This window comes from Schistocerca nitens, chromosome 2 (genome assembly GCF_023898315.1).
Source record: "Schistocerca nitens isolate TAMUIC-IGC-003100 chromosome 2, iqSchNite1.1, whole genome shotgun sequence".
NCBI classification, from domain to species: Eukaryota; Metazoa; Arthropoda; class Insecta; order Orthoptera; family Acrididae; genus Schistocerca; species Schistocerca nitens.
Genome location: NC_064615.1, coordinates 396,613,993 through 396,634,851, shown reverse-complemented (window position 1 = coordinate 396,634,851; position 20,859 = coordinate 396,613,993). Strand labels below are relative to the sequence as shown.

Sequence of the window (20,859 nt, the reverse complement as noted above, 5' to 3'; positions counted from 1 at the left end):
AGTGAGAGAATGAGGCATTGTTGATGACAATTCATTTACCTTGTTGAACTCCTCTTTGTGTTATTTGGCAGTAGTAGTCTCCATGCTGGCATTCATGTTCACCCTTACTTTCATTTCCAGAATCACATGTAACAAAAACACAATATTACACTGAATAAGCAATTATTGTTTACATGTATAAGGGGGACAGTCAAATGAAACTGATACAAATGGAAAAAAAAAATAAACTGTTTATTATTTCAAAAGTAATTGACATAACTGTTAAAGTGTTTATTCCTCTGCGAGACAAGACTTTCAATGCCTTCCTGGGAAAATGTTTGCAGTTGCCAATGGAATCAGTATTGTGCCAAAACAGGTCATGCACCTCATCATCTGAAGCAAATCAGTAGCCATGAATATCTTTCTTCCAGGCTCCAAAAATATGGAAATTGCAAGGGGAGAGACAGGAACTTTGTGGAGGATGTGTAAGATCTTTCCAGTGAAACTTCTGCACTGTAATTGAAACACGTTGCCAACAAAATGCCCACCCACATGTTTTCAAGGTTGTTTAGACTACACTGCTGAAGTTTCACTGTGAAACCCTTGCATGTCCCCCATACAATCCTGACCCCTCTTCATGCAAGTTTTACATATTTGGAGCCCCAAAAAAAGACATTTGTTGCTGTGGATTTGCTTCGGATGAAGAGGTGCACACTTGGGTACAGTAAGGTTTCTGTAGGCAACCAAAGACATTTTTACATGAAGGCTGTGATTGCTTGTATCATGATGGTATGAATGTATTAAGTCATGATGATTACTTGAGAAATAATAATCAGTTTACTTCTTTTTGTTTGATTTGCCTCATTTTCATTCAACTGCCCCTTACAGTACAGAGAAAAAAGTAATTGTACCATACCTCAGTATTTCCGAATATCTAAAGGAACATTATACAGTGTTTTAGGTCAAACTAATAGCATGCTGTTACATACATGCAGTTCCTCTGCTAGCACAAAAACTAAGATTAGGCATAAATATACTTTACACTACATAGGAAACAAGTCCAAGCTTGACCATCATATTATTTGTCACACATGCTGCCTTTACCAGTAGCTAATGAAATTCAACCTACATTTCCATTTATCATATGAAGTTAGGTGTTAAAATGAAGTCTTAAAATATGAGACAAAGTAGCCAGTTATTTTTGATTTTATGTTTGTCAACTCTGATCAACAGTTAAATACAACAATAAAAACAAATGAACTAGTATTTCCTTCAGTTGTCAGACTATCACCTAGAATGGAATCCCTATTCATGGTCAAGATGATTGGGTGTTATCATGTGCTTGCTAGCTGAAACTGTAAGTGAAAGTGTTGAGTTATTGATAAGCACACACAAAAAGAAAGAAAACTTGCTAGCGTTCAGAGCAGTCCTTAAAAAAAAAGAACACACACTATCTCTCTCTCTGGTTTCCACCATATTAAGAATTACTGTACATATTAATGTAAAACAATCTAAAATGTTTCACGTATTGGAAAATGGATACAGTGGCTTTTGTGGTCAGAATATTCTGGGGAAGAGGTAAGATTTTCCTGTTAATGAGAAACATAGCAGTTTTATTAAATTCAAAACCATCTCTACATCATTAAGCTCAGTTGATTAAATCCTTGATATAATTGACATATGTAAATCATGGTAAGTCCCATCTCTGCTGAAAGATAAATCAAAAGAGCCAATTCCAGATTTTTGCAATGATCTTACATTTTAAGCACTCTGCAAGTAGTCTAGGTCACTAACCAGATAAAAGAAGTGTACACGATAAGATAGCTACGCCGTTTAAAAATATCTTTGTTACATTATTATGATGTTGTTCAATGTCTGTTGCTCGAGATTTTGCATTTTTAGCAAGAGGAAAGAAATTAAATTAAAAGTGCATTCTGTCCGAAGGACCAGACACTGCTACACTCTACAGCTATATGAAATGAAAGAAATATATTCAGAATTGTGAATAAGTTCAGACTGTAGCTGCACAGTTTATAAGTGACAAATGAAAATTTGTGCCAAACCTGGATTTCCCACTTTACATGAATGGTTGGTGTAACCACTTCAGCTAGCCATGCACACCTCCAGGACCGATCCAAACGTCCACATGTCACTGAGTGTTCACATCCTGCACAGTTGTTGTGATTCTCGCACAGGGAGAGACTTTGTCATTATTTTTGCGGCCTGTCTAGGCATGTAATACTATTTGCATTTTCTGTGTTTTACAGTGTTCTACACCGTGTCCTTCAGACTTGTATGCATGACACATTGCAAATAGTATTACAAGCCTAGGCAGGGTGTAACAACAACAATAATAAAGTCTCTACATGTGCAGGAAGCACATCAACTGTGGGAAAACAACACGTGAACATTTTGGGGACATGTGGAAGTTTGTGTCAGCCCTGGAAGCACACTCAGATAACTGAAGAGGTTAAGGCGACCATTCTCGTAAAGTGGGAAATCCAGGTTTATTCATCACTAATAAATTGTGCACCTGCAATCTAATCATAATCACAGTTCTGAATACATTTTTCCATTGTTTGTAAACACTGGAGGGTAAAACATTTAGGACAACTGTATTTTTCACAAAAAGCCAACTTAATCAAACCCTCTTACTTATACTAGTGTACTAACTGTATGACACACTGATCACTGAATTATTTACACCTAATCTGGTAACGAGGGGATGAATTTCACATTCTCTTCTTCGATCTGCAACCCAATACTGACTAATTTCATTTTTATATGCATTTTCAAATGAGTACTAGTAGAATTACCAGTTTAATCTCATCTTTCCTGTGCAGTCCCTGTTGTAAGCAACTGTTTGTGTGATAACTCTCTGAACAGGTTGAACAGCTACCATACAAAATGGCACAATACATATTTTGTGTTTGTATTTTGTCTCTCAGTACTCTTTTCAGTAAGAACTGTGACTTCCTAGAAGTTCACCGAATTTAGAGTTCTTAAACTGTACACTGGCATTTAGTGGTGGATTCTCAGCAAGAGTGTACCTTGCTATTCCAGCTCTTCATTCTGCTGCATAAGTTTCTAAAAGTTCTCTTACCAAAGACAGGTGAAAATCTGCTGTTGTTATACCTCATATTGTTGTATCCCATTAGAATGGTAATTATTTAAAATGCATCAACAAAAATGTGAACATGAAATGGTGTACTGTTTCCCAGTCTTACATACTAAACCATCTGTGCTGAGCAATCAGGAACCGACTGCCACATACCCAATTTGTCACCTACAACAGATTTTGGTATAGTCACAGAAAGACACAACAAAGACTGTCCAAAAGCTAACTCTGACAGTCTCTTTGTTGCGCCTTTCTGTGACTCAGCATCTGCACTACACAGAGAGTAGCAGCTATCCTTTCCATTATGTCATTATATTTTATCCTGGATTTCCCAGGATTTTTTTCCTGATATCCATTTGTATTACAAGCATTCATATGGTGTTACTAGTTGTAAACACCCCCCCCCCTCCCCACCCCCACCATGGCTATCTCCTTCCCCCTCATTTACTCACACAGTCATGTGATGGAAGGTGTGAGTACTTGATTGGTTGACATACATTGGATCCTTCATTGATTCACTATACCCTGTCATTCTGAAATATTGTGGTTGTTGCTACAAACAGTACCAGTAGTGACCGTTCTGTAGCAGAAGCTTGGAGGAACAAGTCTACGCTTTTGTCCATGTGGTTGGCAAATGCCGGTAGAAGCTTAAGAATCACTGCTTTTATGTAATTGAATATGATAGCAAAAGTAGGTGTACAGTTTCTTGCGTGTGGAACACAATTCCTCCTTATTTTGGGTCCCTATTATTCCCACTCAGGCCTCTGTTGAAAATTCAGCATAAATACGTTAAAATGAACTTGTTTATGTTGTGATGCTGAGTTATGTGCACCGGCTAATCTCTCTCTCTCTCTCTCTCTCTCTCTCTCTCTCTCTCTCTCTCTCTCTCTCTCTCTCTCCTCCCCCCCCCCCCCTCCCTCCCTCCGCCCCTACTCCCTTTCTTCCCCTCAAAACTTCTTATAAGTTAGAAAAGGAAATTTGACTTCCTAGTTTTTTCACTGTGTAGGTCTTCTGTAACTAGAATTGTTGCTACATGTTTCAGTTGAACTTAACGAGGAATTGACAAGGTACGAAAAAACTATTTGACTAAAGATGGCATCTATTCCTTCTCACTGTTACATAATGTGTGCATTGTTTTTGTTACATGTGCATGGGATAACCGTAAGTGTAGGAATTTAAGGTGTGGCTTCATATGTAATTAGTGCATTCTGCATGTGTAAGATATACTGTACTTGAAATAGATAGCTCAGATCATTTCTTAATTAGCTCTGTATCTTCAGGTACTGGGAAGTAAAACTATTGATTTTAGATGGTAGAAAGAGGATGAGTGATAGCCCTGAAGTTCCTTTACCTTCTAAATATATAGTTCCTGCTATATTTATGGCATGAATTAAATTTCAGAATGTAATTTTTATGAAATATTACTTTAAATGGCATTTTGCCTGTCAGATTTCCAGTAAGCCTTTCAGTGATCTGTCAGATTTTGCTTCCTTGTCCATCAGTTTGTGCTAAGCAGTTCCATTCATCTGTGTATCTATAAAGAGAGACACAAAATGTTCATAATTTAAAAAAAAATTATGAAGAAAAATTATGAAGAAAAATTATTTTCCAAGTAAAGCTCTCTGTTTTTTCTTAATCTGATGTGTAAGTTATTTCTGGAGTGAAATCTTAGGTTTTTTTTTTATACATTTATTAAGATTTTATATTTGGTTTTGACCATAATCTGACAAATACAGTACCAGTATGTCTTTCATTTTGTTTCCTTTTTTCTTACACACTATGTAGGACAGACACTCTGATCCAGAAAACCATAAGGCAGAAGTTTAATGATTGCACAGTATTGACAATTGCCCATAGGCTACATACAGTAATGGACAGTGACAAAGTGTTGGTGATGGATGCAGGGATTGTAGTGGTAAGAAATATCTCTAAACATTAATTTTTTTTATTATAAGTGAAGATAGTTTACACACAGTTGGTTTTTGAATTGCCTCATTTAATTTCTTCATGAAGTACTGTAATAAAATAGCAACATGCTCATCCTGTATAAGACTTTTACATTAATATTAAGATCCCTTCAGTTTTGCTTTTGTTTCATGTGATAAGTGGTTAGAGATTATTTGAGGCTGAATACTTCATTTTGTGCTGCTAAGGCTGAGTGATAACAAATGTTTGTTCGACACAAATACTGAATCAAACATTTTAATAATGCTGCAGCGTGCCAGATGGTACCAATGACTCTGCTAGACCTCTGAATGAGTTCTAGAAATGAGATAAACTGTCAGTCAAGATTTTCCCTATTTACTTTATGCTTGCATAAGGTTAAAACTGGATCTCACCAGAAGAGCATTATAGGAGTGACAAAGTTAAGTCATAGTGTCAAAAATACATGCAATGCAGTCTGTAAGTTCCTGGCCAACAACAACAACAACAACAACAACAAAAGTTTAAGAGTACTGAATATCCATTTATTCAAAATGTGATCCATTTGATTCATTACAGTGCCCAGCATGAGTTTTCAATCTCTTACTGTTCTGGGTACCCTTCTTTCAGAATAGGATTGAATGAGAGGGAGTGCCTGGTGGTGATGGAGGGGAGGGGGAAGAGAGAATTTATTTAATCAATTTACTGACTGCCGAGATGGTCTTGGCCAGTGTTACTGTTGCCTGAACCAGACAGTCATTCTCTTTCACTGTCTACTGCACACTAGCAAATCTTTCCACCACAAACTGAAGAAAATGTTTTGTATCTCCCCCCCCCCCTCTCTCTCTCTCTCTCTCTCTCTCTCACACACACACACACACACACACACACACACACACACACACACACACACACACAAACCAGTCATTAATTTTGCTAATTAAAGCAGAAAAAAGTCTGACATGATCGTAACTCTCCTTTAATACTTCTAGGAGCACTATCTTCTCTGTTACATAGAAAAAATGGTATTATTTCAGTTTGCAATAACTACTGTTTGAAATTTTATTCACTGCAAATAACAACTAAATTTGATTTATACTTATTTTTCAGGAATATGATCACCCACACAGGTTACTACAAAACAAGAATGGATATTTGTATAAAATGGTGGAACAGACTGGAAAATCCATGATGGAAAGCTTAATTAAAGTTGCTGAAGAGGTAAGAAATAGCCATGCAGTTTAATCACCATTTATGTTACTATTTTTGTAGTAACCTTAAATACCAAACTACTGAGACTCATACACAAAAACAAAGGAAAGGAAACGAAATCATTCTCCTTCAGCAGACTGTGTGCATATGGACATATGTAACATAGTGCCAGCATTAACCAGCTTTTGAGCTTTAAATGGCTGTTCAGTTTTTAATGTTGATGGAATAACATTGGAAATAGTGCAAACATACATAACATGAAATACAATAGTGATTTTTCATCCTGCGTAGTGCAGACTGTGGCCACAAGAGACTGTTCACTCGACGACAACAACAACAAAGATGGCAGATCGCCTTACAGTTGAGAATGAGCAGAGGCTGCTTCATGCTTTGGGGTGCTGAATTAGTCTGTTCTTGTACAGGGAAAGTGGTATATGGTGAAGGGGAGGAATGCCACAATTCATCCAGACAAAATAAAGAAATGTCTCACGCAGTTAATCACCACAGGTTCGGTAAAGGATGCAGTAAAAACAGGTTGTCCATCTGCATCTTGCTGTCGTAAGAATGTGGCAATTGTGCAGAAAATGTTCAGTCATAGCCCAGGGAAATAAACACATCTGGCAGCTCATGAGGGTGGACTCTCAAGGCATGCTGTTGCACAAAGAATTAAACTTTCGAATATGGAAATCTCACTTAGTGGAGCAACTGACACCAGAAGACTGTGATTGAAGAATGGACTATGGGGAAGTTTGATGGGTTGGCATAAAGATTGGCCTAAATTGCTTCACAACATCCTCTGTAGTGATTAGGCCATATTCCATATGGGAGGTTTTGTCAATTGGGACAGTTGCCTTTACTGGACAGCACAGAATCCCGGAATTACAGTGGAGAAGACGCATTCTCATCCAAAAGTGACTGTGGAGTTGGTTAATTGTGAAGTGCAATGTTACGTGTAGTGTAATGCTGTGTGCGAGTGATTGCCATTTGTAATTATCATCTCTGGCACAGCCTCTGACTTATGTTTCCTCATTTGTTTTTATGCTGTTCTGTTGTTTAATTTTCTAGTAAAGGAGTTGTATGAGTTACGGTGTGTTTTTATGTTGCAATCAAGTAAATACAACTAGTCCCGCAACAACTGCTTCAAATGTCATCGGCCCATAGCTGCTACATTACACAATGAATGGGGAACACTGCCTTCAACTGCTTCAGTATTATGTTTGGCCCATGGTATCTGGATGGGAAAATACCAACAACATTATCTTCATGCAAGACGGTGCACTGCCTCACTTTGCAAGTGTCATGTGGAACTGGTTGGGTGAGAAGTTTCCAGGATCTTGGCTGTGGAGATGTGGACCTTCTGAATGGCCTGCAAGAAGCCCAACCCCCACCTTCTGAATGGCCTGCAAGAAGCCCAACCTGTCACCCTGTGACACTTTTTTATGGGGCTCACAGAGGAGATGTACTGGGTGAAAACCTGTACATTGGACAAATTGGAAGCATGGATTTGGGAATTCTCAACAACATCCCAGACAACTTTCTCCAGAAAGCTGTGGATCCTATTCCAGGTCGTTTGAGGAGATAGATCAACACCACCACATCAAAGGGGAGAGGATAGAGGAGGATGCATGAGGCTCAGAGAAGGTAGCAGGAATGCGCAACACAGGCTTGCGAAGACAGATAGCTTGGAGGCTACACAGAAAGATTAAAACAGTTGTGTGGGGAGCGGGGGAGAGACCTACATTGATTGCTGGACAGTAATTGCAGCATAACTGATGTATAATACGGCCACTTTCACATGTGTCCCTGCCTTTTATTTGGTAGGAAATGCCTGTGACTTGACCACAGCATGAGTTCATGAGTGGATTTATGAGACTTCTATTGGCCATGGGTAGTCCTCAAGGGAATGACTCATGGTGTGCAGGTCTGGAATAGATAGACAAGGATATACTGTAGTTTGGGTATGTGGTGGAATGTTTCTTTGGGTGGTTTGGGTAGGATATTTCTCTTATCAGAGCATGATGGGAAACAGTCAGAGGCTCCAACACTATGATCATGAATCATTGTCATTGTGGCTTAGGGTCCCTGCCAACTTTGACACATCTGCTTATAAACATTAGGACCATGATCTCATAAGTCCAATATGACCTTCAGCATCTCCTCAAGGTGTTAGGTCCCTTCCAAAACCTGATACCTGAAATATTCTCCCCCCTCACACCAGCAACCTACCTTTCACCCACTCCCAAATTGCACAAACCCAACCACCTCAGGTCATTCCATTGCGGCTGCTTATGTAGACTGAATCCGTTACATGCCATCCCACATCCAAGACACTGTTCAGTTCCTTCACCACCTTTCCAAAGCGTCTTCCTTTATCAGTAGGGTCTTTGTTGGTAACTTTGAAAGTGATGTCCTCGTAGACCAACACCCCTAAGGTGATGGCCTTGCAGCCATTGAACAAAATGATACCTGTTCCCAGTGTCGTCCTGATAAATCCACCACCTCTTTCCTAATATTCCTGGTGAAACACATCATGACCCACAATTAAATCACATTTGAAGTCCAAATACATGGACAAATCCATGGTACTGCAATGGGTATTTGCATGGCACTATTCTGTGCTATCTTATTTACGGGCGATCTGGAGGAATAGTGTTCGTCCAGTCAACATTCAAAACTGTTTGTGAGATTCCGATCCATTGAGGACATTTTCATGATCCTTTTGGCAAGGATAGCCTTTTTTCTTTCCTTCATAACCTAAACACCTACTCCCAAACAGACAACACCTGGTAATTCACAACTCGACAACTAGTCACCTTCCTAGACTTTGATCTCCATCTCTCAGATGGCTCCATGCATACATCTACACTGAAGTGCCAAAGAAACTGGTACAGGCACACAGATTCAAATACAGAAATATGTAAACCTGCAAAATACGATGCTTCAGTCGGCAGCACCTATATATGACAACAAGTGTCTGGTGCTGTTGTTAGATCGGTTACTCCTGCTACAATGGTAGGTTACGAAGATTTAAGCGAGTTTGAATGTGCTGTTACAGTCAGTGCACGAGTGGTGGGACACAGCATCTCAGAGATTGCGATGAAATGAGGATTTTCCCACATGACCATTTCATGAGTGTACCGCGAATATCAGGAACCCGGTAAAACATCAAATCTCGGACATCACTGCTGCCCAGAAAAAGATCCTGCAAGAACGGGACCAATTACGACTGAAGAGAATCATTCAATGTGACAGAAGTGCAACCCTTCTGCAAATTGCTGCAGATTTAAAAGTTTGGCCATCAACAAATGTCATTGTGTGAACCATTTTATGAAACAAGATGTGGTCAAAATGTGGTCAAAGACAAGATGTGGTCAAAGACAAGATGTGGTCAAAATTATTACTTCCCCTGTTTCTTTGATGAATATCACCCCAGTACATGTAATTGATGAAGTTCAAAAGAATGGAAGTATCGATTACATCCTATGCCTACACTTTTTGTGCATATATAAATTAATAAAATAACATTTATGATGTTGCAGGTAAATGTAATTTCAGTAGTGTACGCATTGCTCAGGAGCCCAAATATATTTGCCACTGGGCAGTCGACCCTGCGACACTTTCCATGCGAATCCGATCTCTTACCCCTGAGCCAAACATCACTTCCTAAATACACTGTCACAGGGACAATTGATATGGTGCACATGGTGATAGATCTGTATCAAAACTCATTTTATTTCCTAAATGCTTGGCCATCGGAAGTTCCCACTTAGGGCACTTTCATGTCTCACCATGCCCTACATGTACCATGAATTAGGACGAATTTGGTGATGACGAGTAGGCATGAGTAACCTTTGCGAAAGTCTGACTGATTCAAAGATACTGACATTTTAATAAGACTTTCGAAGTTTATCAAACGGGCTCACTTTTTTCACCATCTCTCCCTGTACAAGTACAGGATGTGTTCCTTGAAGCATTCTCAATGGACTAGTTGTAAATGTGGTTCTCAGGTGAGGCCTCAGATGTCGTTGTGAAAATTCCACAACATTTCATTGGTGGAACTGACCAACATCTTCAGGTGCAGCAAACACACTGCCTCTTATATAACAGTCAGAGAAGAAACTGCACAGACATGAACACACCAAATTTCAGCAATCCATAGTGCAGACCAATAGCAAGAGTGACAGCTATGCCACCTGTCGTATAATGAACATCTGTGCAGAGTCTGTCAGTTATACTGTGCACTGCCATCAGCCACATCAGCACATTCTGCCTTTAGCCGCCTGCCGAAATACATGTCCATGCTGTCCTTGCCATTCGTAACCAAATTCCTACAGGTCGCAGGCTACCACCGTCCTGCACAATGAAGTGGGGTGCTTAGGACATTTGTCCTCAGAGCATGAGCCATTTGGGATGCAGATAGCTTATCTGATGAGTTGTGCCATGTCTCTACCATACTCTGAGAATGGATATTCTGAACAGGATATTGGTCCTGACGTATGATGCCTGGCCCATGTTAGACAAAGTGAGGAGCTGAAAGAAAGTTAAGAACAAAGATGGATGGTTGTCTTGGCACACATTGGTGGTGTTTCTTTGAAAATTAGAGGATTATTGGATAAATGTAAAGTTAAATGCATAGTTTGCCTACCAAGAAAACTCGGAGCTCCTTTATGCACAGTGAAAGGTGATCTTGGTTTAAGAATCATCTATAATATTCACTGTAGCTGCAGGATGTTATACAATGGACAAATTTGCCCCACCGATATGAATATATATGTCGAACAGCGACAACACGTACTACTTCTGAACTGCCAGAGAAATCTGCAGTGCCCAAGCATTACCTCAGGACATTGTATGGCGTATGAAAGCACCAAAATTTTGTTGTTGACATCTCTGTACTGGGAAAGCGTTATTAAGGAAGTGGCGGAAATTTGTAGCTAAACTAGTATGCATGAAAGTGACACAGGATACCAACTCAACATGGCATGGGATTCAGTGTCGGCGATGTTAAAATCACAGCGAACAAGAACCACCTCCTTCCAACAGAGGGTGCTGGGGTGGCTGATGGCAGCACACAGTATGATTGACAGCCGTCTGACAGGCGGTGTAGCTGTCGCTCTTGCTACTGATCTGCATATCTGTGTTACTGGTTACTGAAACTTGGAGCATCCATGCATGCGAAGTTTCTTCTCTGACTGTCATAAATAGGAGACTTCGGCCACAGCCTGAGCAATGTGTTTGCTGCATGAAACATCGTAGAATTTCCACGACATCATCAGGCATCTCACCTGTGGACCATATTTACTACCAGTCCAGTGGGAAAGCCACAAGCAAAACATTCTATACCTCTATGGGGAGGAGATTGTGAAAGAAGTAAGTTGCATAAACTTTGAAATAAGAAAATCAGACTGATGTGTGCATTTACTTTCTTTTGAAGAAATTTTCAAATTATTCCAACTTTCATGAAGGTGATGCACTTTGACTCTGCAGCCACCAACAGAATTAAAAATAAAGCCAAACACATACTGGTAAGAGAGAGAGGGTTCATCAAATTCAGTTGGACTGTACTACATATTCAGAGGTCTACTGGCCCTTCATCTGCATATTTCATCAAAACTTTCAGAAGATTTTTGTGGGTGGGTTGAGAGCACCAAGTGAGCATTCTAGGACTTGAAGTAACACAACACCGCATGTCAGATTGGTAATTTTCATTTCTTTAGAGGCCATTTTCAGCGAAAAGAAAGGTTAAATGACAAAGTTTGTACACTAACCAAAACCAAACCAGACAAAGATTGTAGGTAGATCATGTACAGTTTTATGGACAATCTCCACCTGACGTGGCGGTTTTGGTCTTAGAGAAGGGGATGAGCTTCGTGCCCACTCTGAGGACATCACCACTTCTGAATATTATTAGCTCTGTTGAACAGTGAATCTTTAAACTGCCCAATAAAGCTGCTGAGGAAGCTAGACAGGTAACTTGCCAGCCATGCCCTGAAATGGGCACCATAGCCCAAAAATAATCTTGGGTGCAGAGAGGTCATTGTTTCGATCTCTTTGTGAGTTTCCTAACATTGTAGTGTTACCAGTGGGTAAAGAAAATGCAACTGTTATCCTTCCAAAACAGATGTACTTAAGCAAAACGAACCAGTTACTGTACAACCATGCATATTGTCTTGTAAACAAGGACCTCACAGCCAAAATACAATGGAGAACTTTAGAGCTACTCAAGGAGAGCACAGCCTTTGATGTTGATGTTATGACTAAGAGGCTCTGTACTTGGACACCTGATTGCCCGCCCTACCCTTCCCACCCAACTATATGGATCGCCTAAGATTCACAAGAATACTGTGCCTTTGAGATCGATAGTTGGCAATATTGGGGTGCCAACATACAATCTGGCTAAACATCTAGCAGCACAGTTGAGCCCTTTAGTGGGAAAATGTGTGCATCACATTCGCAACTAAAAAGATTTAGTCCATCGGCAAAGAACTTGACTTGCACCATCAGATATTCTCATTATTTTCGATGTGGTCTCACTTTCCACTTGAGTGCCATTGCAGAATCAATCTTGATCATTAGTGAGAATGTGGAAGGGTAATTTCTTAATTTGTTTGAGCACATGCTCTCCCAGACTTACTTTTTATTCAGTGACCAATACTTTTAACAGACTGACAGTGTCACAATGAGTAGTCCTTTGTTACCCATTGTAGCAGATCTTTTTAGGGAAGATTTTGAGGAAAGAGCAGTTCAGCCAGTGAAGTGCTTTTGGAGATATGTGGATGACACCTTTGTAATCTGGCCTCATGGCACTGCATCACTTGATCCATTTTTGCAACATCTAAATTATTTTCATTGTAACATAAAGTTTGTGATGGAGATGAAGAAAAAAGGTGAACTACAGTTCCTCGATGTGATGGTGCAGAGAAAAGAGGATGGCTCCATCATGCTGTGTACCAAAAACCTACACACACAGACGTACACTTACAGGCCACAAGACGTCACCATCCTGCACAAAGAAGGGGGGTGCTTACGATGTTGGTCCGCAGAGCATAAGCCATATTGGATGTAGACAGCTTATCTGATGAACTGTGCCACCTCCATACTGTATTTTTAGGGAAAAGATATTCTTAACAGGAGATTCACCATGCCTTCAGCCTGGTGTATGCTAGACAAAGTGAGGAGCTGGAAGAAAGTGAAACACAAAGAGGAATTGTAGTCTTGCTATATGTTGCTCTTGTTTCCTTGAAAATAGGAAGATTATTGGAGAAAGTAAGTTAAATGCATCTATTGCCTGCAAATGAAATGCATAACTCTTTTAGGCTCAGTGAAATATGTTTGTGGTGTAAGAGGGCCTAGTGTCTATAAAATTCCCTGTAGCTGCAAGATGTCATGTGTTGCACGTCAACAACACACATCTGGATCAGCAAGAGAAATCTGCTGTGATGGAGCATTGCCTCAGTATAGGACATTGTATGGAATATAAAAACACCAAAATTCTATAGTCAACATCTTTGTACTGGGACAGTGTTATTGAAGAAGCAGTGGAAACTAGCAACTTCACTAGTTGTAATGGTACTTTGACTTCCGCAAAGTTATAATTTACGATCGCGCACGCAGAAGAGTGCTGCGCCAGCGACCGATTTTATAAATAATTTTGTTCTTTTTTACTTTTGCGTAGGTTTTTGTTTTTAAGAACTAATGGAGGACTCTCTCTCTGGTCTTGATACGAAAGAAGTGTATTTTTCGGCGATGTGTTGAATGTGCCTTTGAGTGAAAATTAAAATTACATTACAAAGCGAGGTTGTTTCAATAGATAATGAGGAGAAGATAATAAAAGGTAACACCACAATTGGCGACCGTGACAGGACTGGTTGTTCTGTTGGGGCATAGTACGTAATAGACCAAATTTGGTATCTGATTGCACAAGCTACGTAAATGCTGTTGCAGTGTTATACGTGGCGCCGCGTGACAGGATGTTGTTAAAAATTGTGGTGTTACCTTTTATTATCTTCTCCTCATTATCTATTGAAACAACCTCGCTTTGTAATGTAATTTTAATTTTCACCCAAAGGCACATTCAACACATCGCCGAAAAAAACACGTCTTTCGTATCAAGACCAGAGAGAGAGTCCTCCATTAGTTCTTAAAAACAAAAACCTACGCAAAAGTAAAAAAGAACAAAATTATTTATAAAATCGGTCGCTGGTGCAGCGCTCTTCTGCGTGCGCGATCATAAATTATAACTTTGCGGAAGTCAAAGTACCATTACATAGTTAGCTCAACAGATACACAGGGTTCCAACTCGGAACAGCATGGGAGACAGTGCTGACCATGTTAAAATCATAGCAAACACAAAGAAGAACAGTTGGTCATACAAGGGAGGATGCTGCAGTGATGACATAGAAATTCAGTTGACAGTGACGATGACAGGCTCACACTATCACGGACACGTATTTTGGCTGGTGGCTCCAGACAGAGGGTGCTGGGGTAACCGTCAGCAGCACAAAGTATGACTGACCGCCTCTGCGGTGTTGTTCATTGTCTGAAAGGTGGCACAGCTGTCACTCTCGCTAACGATCTGCATATCTGCACCATTTATCACAGAAATTTGGCGCTCTCAGGCCTGTGAAGTTCTTCAGTTACTGCGATTAATAGAAGGCTTCTGTGACAGCCTGTGATGTGTGTCCTCCGCACCTGAAGACATCAGTTAGTTGCATTGACAAAATATTGTGGCATTTTAACATTATCATCTGATGTCTCACAGGAGAACCTAACAGTATTTAAAGAATTTCACGCATTTTCCAATGTATTATGAAAAGGTAGATAATACAACATGTCATTTCACTTAAAATAACAAAGTTGACCATCATGTCTCCTCTACCCTCTCCTCTACAGCATCCCTCTACTGGTGTGGTGACCATCTCATGGTGGCCCACATGCTAAACTTACTATAATGATTAACGTCACAACAGGTATCTCCAGTACTTAATGTAGACACTATTAGAATTACTCTCTTAACGTTTCCCACTGCCTTGCCTTACCTTTTCCACTCTCTTCTTCTGTCATTTTCTACACCATTCCTTCCCAGTCCAGATCATGTACAGCCTTCGCATGCCAATCTTTCTTTCCCCTACTGCTCCCCCCATGCAGACATTCTCTCTTTGTCTCTCACACTGGGTTTGTCCTTCCATGGGAATAATGGTGCCCCCTGAATATGATGTAACCTACGATACAAAGGTGGTCATCATCAATCCTGATGGATGTTTGCACATGGCAAATTTATATTGTAAGAAGTGTTATAACTATGCTGAGTCTACGTTATTACCCATAATATACTGATGATAGCTGCACTGTTAGCTGATATCCAGATTTGCTGTAAAATACAGATGATATTACAACTGATCCTTACCTTACTCCTGTTCATAATAGTAAGTGTCCTTGTGGTAGTATGTGTTAGGGTGTGTGTGGAGTTATGTTTGAATGATCATACTTACGTTAGTCGGAGCTCAAAAACTAGTTAACCCTGTGCTCTGTTACATATCTCTGTGCACCACACATCAATGTGCTAAAGATGAGTTAGTTCATTTACTTTATTCTACGTAATGATATTTCCAGGAGTTTCCATTGTTTTTATAAATTATTGAGACTAACTTTTAGTAAACAGTTGTTCATTAAAAGTGCCCCTGTGACTTGTCACTTGTTCTGTTGACTGCAAACAGAATTCAGTATAAAACTATAGCAGATATGAACTGTTTACTGTAGCTTCCTGTGTCTGACAAATCACGTGGATCGGTTTTTGCTCTTACAGTGTGTAATTATTACTTAAAATTGATTTTTCAGTGACTATTTCAGAAGACATTTTCAGGCATGATTCATATCTTTCTATTTCAGCACCATTCTCTGTTTAATAAGTTTTAGTACAGCAATAGCACCAAAATCTGACCAAAGGTTGATATTACTGCTGTTACAGTGGATTAATGTGTGTTCACAGTTCTTTGTGAAAATGCTTCCACCTTTCTAGTAGAAACCACCTGATTTCAGAGACACAGTCATATTATCTGGTCTCAATGGCTGTAGAAGTACACAGTGCCCCAATAAAGAGAAGTTGGACTACGTGGCTTCTCTCCAGTGTCCTACAAGTGCAAAACCTATGAAAAATTTTGTTTGCTTATTAGTAAAGAGTCAAGACACAATAAAAACAATTGTAAACAAACTTGGACAGCATTTTTCAGACTGCAGATATTGTTTGTTCTTGGAGTATCCAATGTTTGATGCGTTATGTCTATATAATGCCAAATGTGGAGCTCCACTGCCAACACATTGACAGAGAGGACATTGTTGCAGTATTTTTGTGGTAATGTCTTCAAACAAAAACATGCATACCTTGCTGTGATAAATCATTTGAGAATGAAGAAAGGAGAAATTAGTGTCTTTCAGAAAAGCAGCCACAGAAATTAAAACTAGTAATCTTAACTGTAAGTGTGACTTAGGGTACAAAATGCAGACAAAAATGTTAGTTTTTCAAAGAAAAAATTCTTGCTTCATTAGTGTGTGGGTGTGTGGGGGAGTGACCCACCCTATTCTGGTAAATAGGGGGTTTTCTGAAAGTTCCTAACAAAAATGTCTTTTTTTTCCAGAGCTACAGATCACAAGGAAAAAGCTGAATATATAAACTGGTATTAATAATGGAATAGATGCTGTTACATTCCGTCAGTTGTGATCTGAAGCCATGTTTGATTGGCCTTACTTAACACAGAACCAGCAAAGTTCTGTTGAAATCTTCCTAGTCAAGATACATGTAGAAAGGAAAACAAAGTGAATTTACTATGACAGTTTACTTAAGTGTCCCACAGATCTCAGGGATTTTTCAGTATTTATAAGAACTGAAGAACTCAGTATATGTTTTGTATGTGTAATGTATAAATTATAAAAACATTTTATAATGTGAATATGTGAAGTGTGATTCATTGTATGTAAATATGTATTATGTTTATAAAGAGTGGTCATGCTCTCTTGTACTTAAAGTACCTTGCACAAAATAAACTTTTTGATACTTAATTGACTTTTTCTTCTTCCTAACCATGTGGTATTTAAGGCCTAATGCCTGTAATTGTGATTCTATATGTTAAAAGCCAATAACATTTTTAAGTCCCAGAAGTCTATTATCTTGTATAGTACTATAGGACTATGGCAGTATAATCTTCCTTTGTTGTGTAATTCATTGTACAACACGTTCCGCAATTCATAATGCATTAACAGTTCACCCATCATGAAAACCTAGTTCCATAATCACTAGTTTGTATCATATCTTGCGCCCATTGTAAAAAAATAACATAAAACTGTGTGCTACAGAGAGGAAACATGAAAGACAGGCAGGTGTAACCCTACTGTATAGTATTGCACAAATAGTAAAATTAACCAGCATTAAGGTAGGAGTAGGGAGTAGAAACCATAATCAGAAATTAATTCTACTGAAACTTGACGTAAATTTGTCACTCTTTATCACACACAGGTTGTTGTTGTTGTTGTTGTTGTTGTTGTTGTTGTGGTCTTCAGTCCAGAGACTGGTTTGATGCAACTCTCTATGCTACTCTATCCTGTGCAAGCTTCTTCCTTCTGACTGCTTAGTGTATTCATCTCTTGGTCTCCCTCTACGATTTTTACCCTCCACACTGCCCTCCAGTACTAAGTTGGTGATCACTTGATGCCTCAGAACATGTCCTACCAACCGATCCCTTCTTCTAGTCAAGTTGTGCCACAAATTTCTCTTCTCTCCAATTCTATTCAATACCTCCTCGTTAGTTGTATGATCTACCCATCTAATCTTCAGCATTCTTCTGTAGCACCACATTTTGAAAGCTTCTATCCTCTTCTTGTCTAAACTATTTATCGTCCACGTTCCACTTCCATACATGGCTATACTCCATACAAATACTTTCAGAAACGACTTCCTGACACTTAATCTATACTCGATGTTAACAAATTTCTCTTCTTCAGAAACGCTTTCCGTGCCATTGCCAGTCTATATTTTATATCCTCTCCACTTCGACCATCATCAGTTATTTTGCTCCCCAAATAGCAAACCTCATTTACTGCTTTAAGCGTCTCATTTCCTAATCTAATTCCCACAGCATCACCCGATTTAATTCGACTACATTCCATTATCCTCATTTTGTTTTTGTTGATGTTCATCTTATATTCTCATTTCAAGACACTGTCCATCCCGTTCAGCTGCTCCTCCAGGTCCTTTGCTGTCTCTGACAGAATTACAATGACATCGGCGAACCTCAAAGTTTTTATTTCTTCTCCGTGGATTTTAATTCCTACTTTGAATTTTTCTTTTGTTTCCTTTACTGCTTGCTCAATATACAGACTGAATAACATTGGGGAGAAGTTACAACCCTGTCTCACACCCTTCCCAACCACTGCTTCCCTTTCATGTCCCTCGACTCTTATAACAGCCATCTGGTTTCTGTACAAATTGTAAATAGCCTTTCGCTCCCTGTATTTTACCCCTGCCACCTTCAGAATCTGAAAGAGAGTATTCCAGTCAACATTGTCAAAATATTTCACTAAGTGCTAGAAATGTAGGTTTGCCTTTCCTTAATCTGGGTTCTAGGGTGGTCAGTATTGCCTCACGTGTTCCAGATCCAAACTGATCTGCCCGAGGTCAGCTTCTACCAGTTTTTCCATTCTTCTGTGAAGAATTCATGTTAGTGTTTTGCAGAAGTGACTTATTAAACTGATAGTTCGATAATTTTCACATCTGTCAACACCTGCTTTCTTTGGGATTGGAATTATTATGTTTTTCTTGAAGTCTGAGGGTGTTTCACCCGTCTCATACACTTTACTCACAGAAGATAGCATTTTGTCAGGGCTGGCTCTCGCAATGCTATCAGTAGTTGTAATGGAATGTTGTCTACCCCCTGGGGCCTTGTTTCAATGTAGGTCTTTCAGTGCTCTGTCAGATTCTTCACACAGTATCATATCTCCCATTTCATCTTCATCTACATCCTCTCCCATTTTCATAATATTATCCTCAAGTACATCACCCTTGTATAGACCCTCTATATACTCCTTCCACATTTTTGCTTTCCCTTCTTTGCTTAGAACTGGGTTTCCACCTGAGCTCTTGATATTCATACAAGTGGTTCTCTTTTCTCCAAAGGTATCTTTAATTTTCCTGTAGGCAGTATCTATCTTACCCCTAGTGAGGTAAGCCTCTACATCCTTACATTAGTCCTCTAGCCATCCCTGCTTAGCCATTTTGCACTTCCTGTCGATCTCATTTTTGAGACGTTTGTATTCCTTTTTGCCTGCTTCATTTACTGCATTTTAATATTTTCTCCTTTCATCAGTTAAATTCAGTAGCTCTTCTGTTACCTAAGGATTTCTACTAGCCCTCATCTTTTTACCTACTTGATCCTCTGCTGCCTTCACTATTTCATCTCTAAATGCTAACCATTCTTCTTCTACTGCATTTCTTTCCCTGTTCCTGTCAATCATTCCCTAATGCTCTCTCTGGAACACTCTACACCCTCTGGTTCTTTCAGTTTATCCAGGACCCATCTCCTTAAATTCCCACCTTTTTGCAGTGTCTTCAGTTTTAATCTACAGTTCATAACCAATAGATTATGGTCAGAGTCCATATCAGCCCCTGGAAATGTCTTACAATTCAAAACCTGGTTCATAAATCTGTCTTACCATTACATAATCTATCTGAAACCTTCCAGTATGTCCAGGCCTCTTTCATGTATACAACCTTCTTTCATGTTTCTTAAACAAAGTGTTAGCTATGATTAAGTTATGCTCTGTGCAAAATTCTACCAGACGGCTTCCTCTTTCATTTCTTAGCCCCAATCCATATTCACCTACTACGTTTCCTTCCCTCCCTTTTCCTACTACCGAATTCCAGTCACCCATGACTATTAAATTTTCGTCTCCCTTCACTATCTGAATAATTTCTTTGATTTCATCATACATTTCTTCAATTTCTTCGTCATCTGCAGAGCTAGTTGGCATATAAACTTGTACTACTGTAGTAGGCGTGGGCTTCGTGTCTATCTTGGCCACAACAATGTGTTCACTATGCTGTTTGTAGTAGCTTACCCGCATTCCTATTTTCCTATTCATTATTAAACCTACTCCTGCATTACCCCTATCTGATTTTGTATTTATAATCCTGTATTTGCCTGACCAAAAGTCTTGTTCCTCCTACCACTGAGCTGCACTAATTGCTGCTATATCTAACTTTAACCTATTCATTTCCCTTTTTAAATTTTCTAACCTACTTGCATGATGAAGGGATGTGACATTCCACGCCATGATCCATAGAACGCCAGTTTTCTTTCTCCTGATAATGACATCCTCTTGAGTAGTCCCCACCTGGAGATCCAAATGGGGGACTGTTTTACCTCAGGAATATTTTACAGAAGAGGACGCTATCATCATTTAACCATACAGTAAAGCTGTACGCCCTCGGGGAAAGATTACGGCTGTAGTTTCCCCTTGCTTTCAGCCGTTCGCAGTACCAGCACAACAAGGCCGTTTTGGTTAGTGTTACAAGGCCAGATTAGTCAATCATACAGACTGTTGCCCCTGCAACTACTGAAAAGGCTGCTGCCCCCTTT

The 20,859-nt window shown here is 39.4% G+C and overlaps 1 pseudogene; it reads left to right on the top strand.

Moving 5' to 3' along the window:
• Positions 1-17,218, top strand: part of LOC126236244 (probable multidrug resistance-associated protein lethal(2)03659) — a 275,573-nt pseudogene extending 258,355 nt beyond the window's left edge.
• Positions 17,219-20,859: the final 3,641 nt, after the last annotated feature.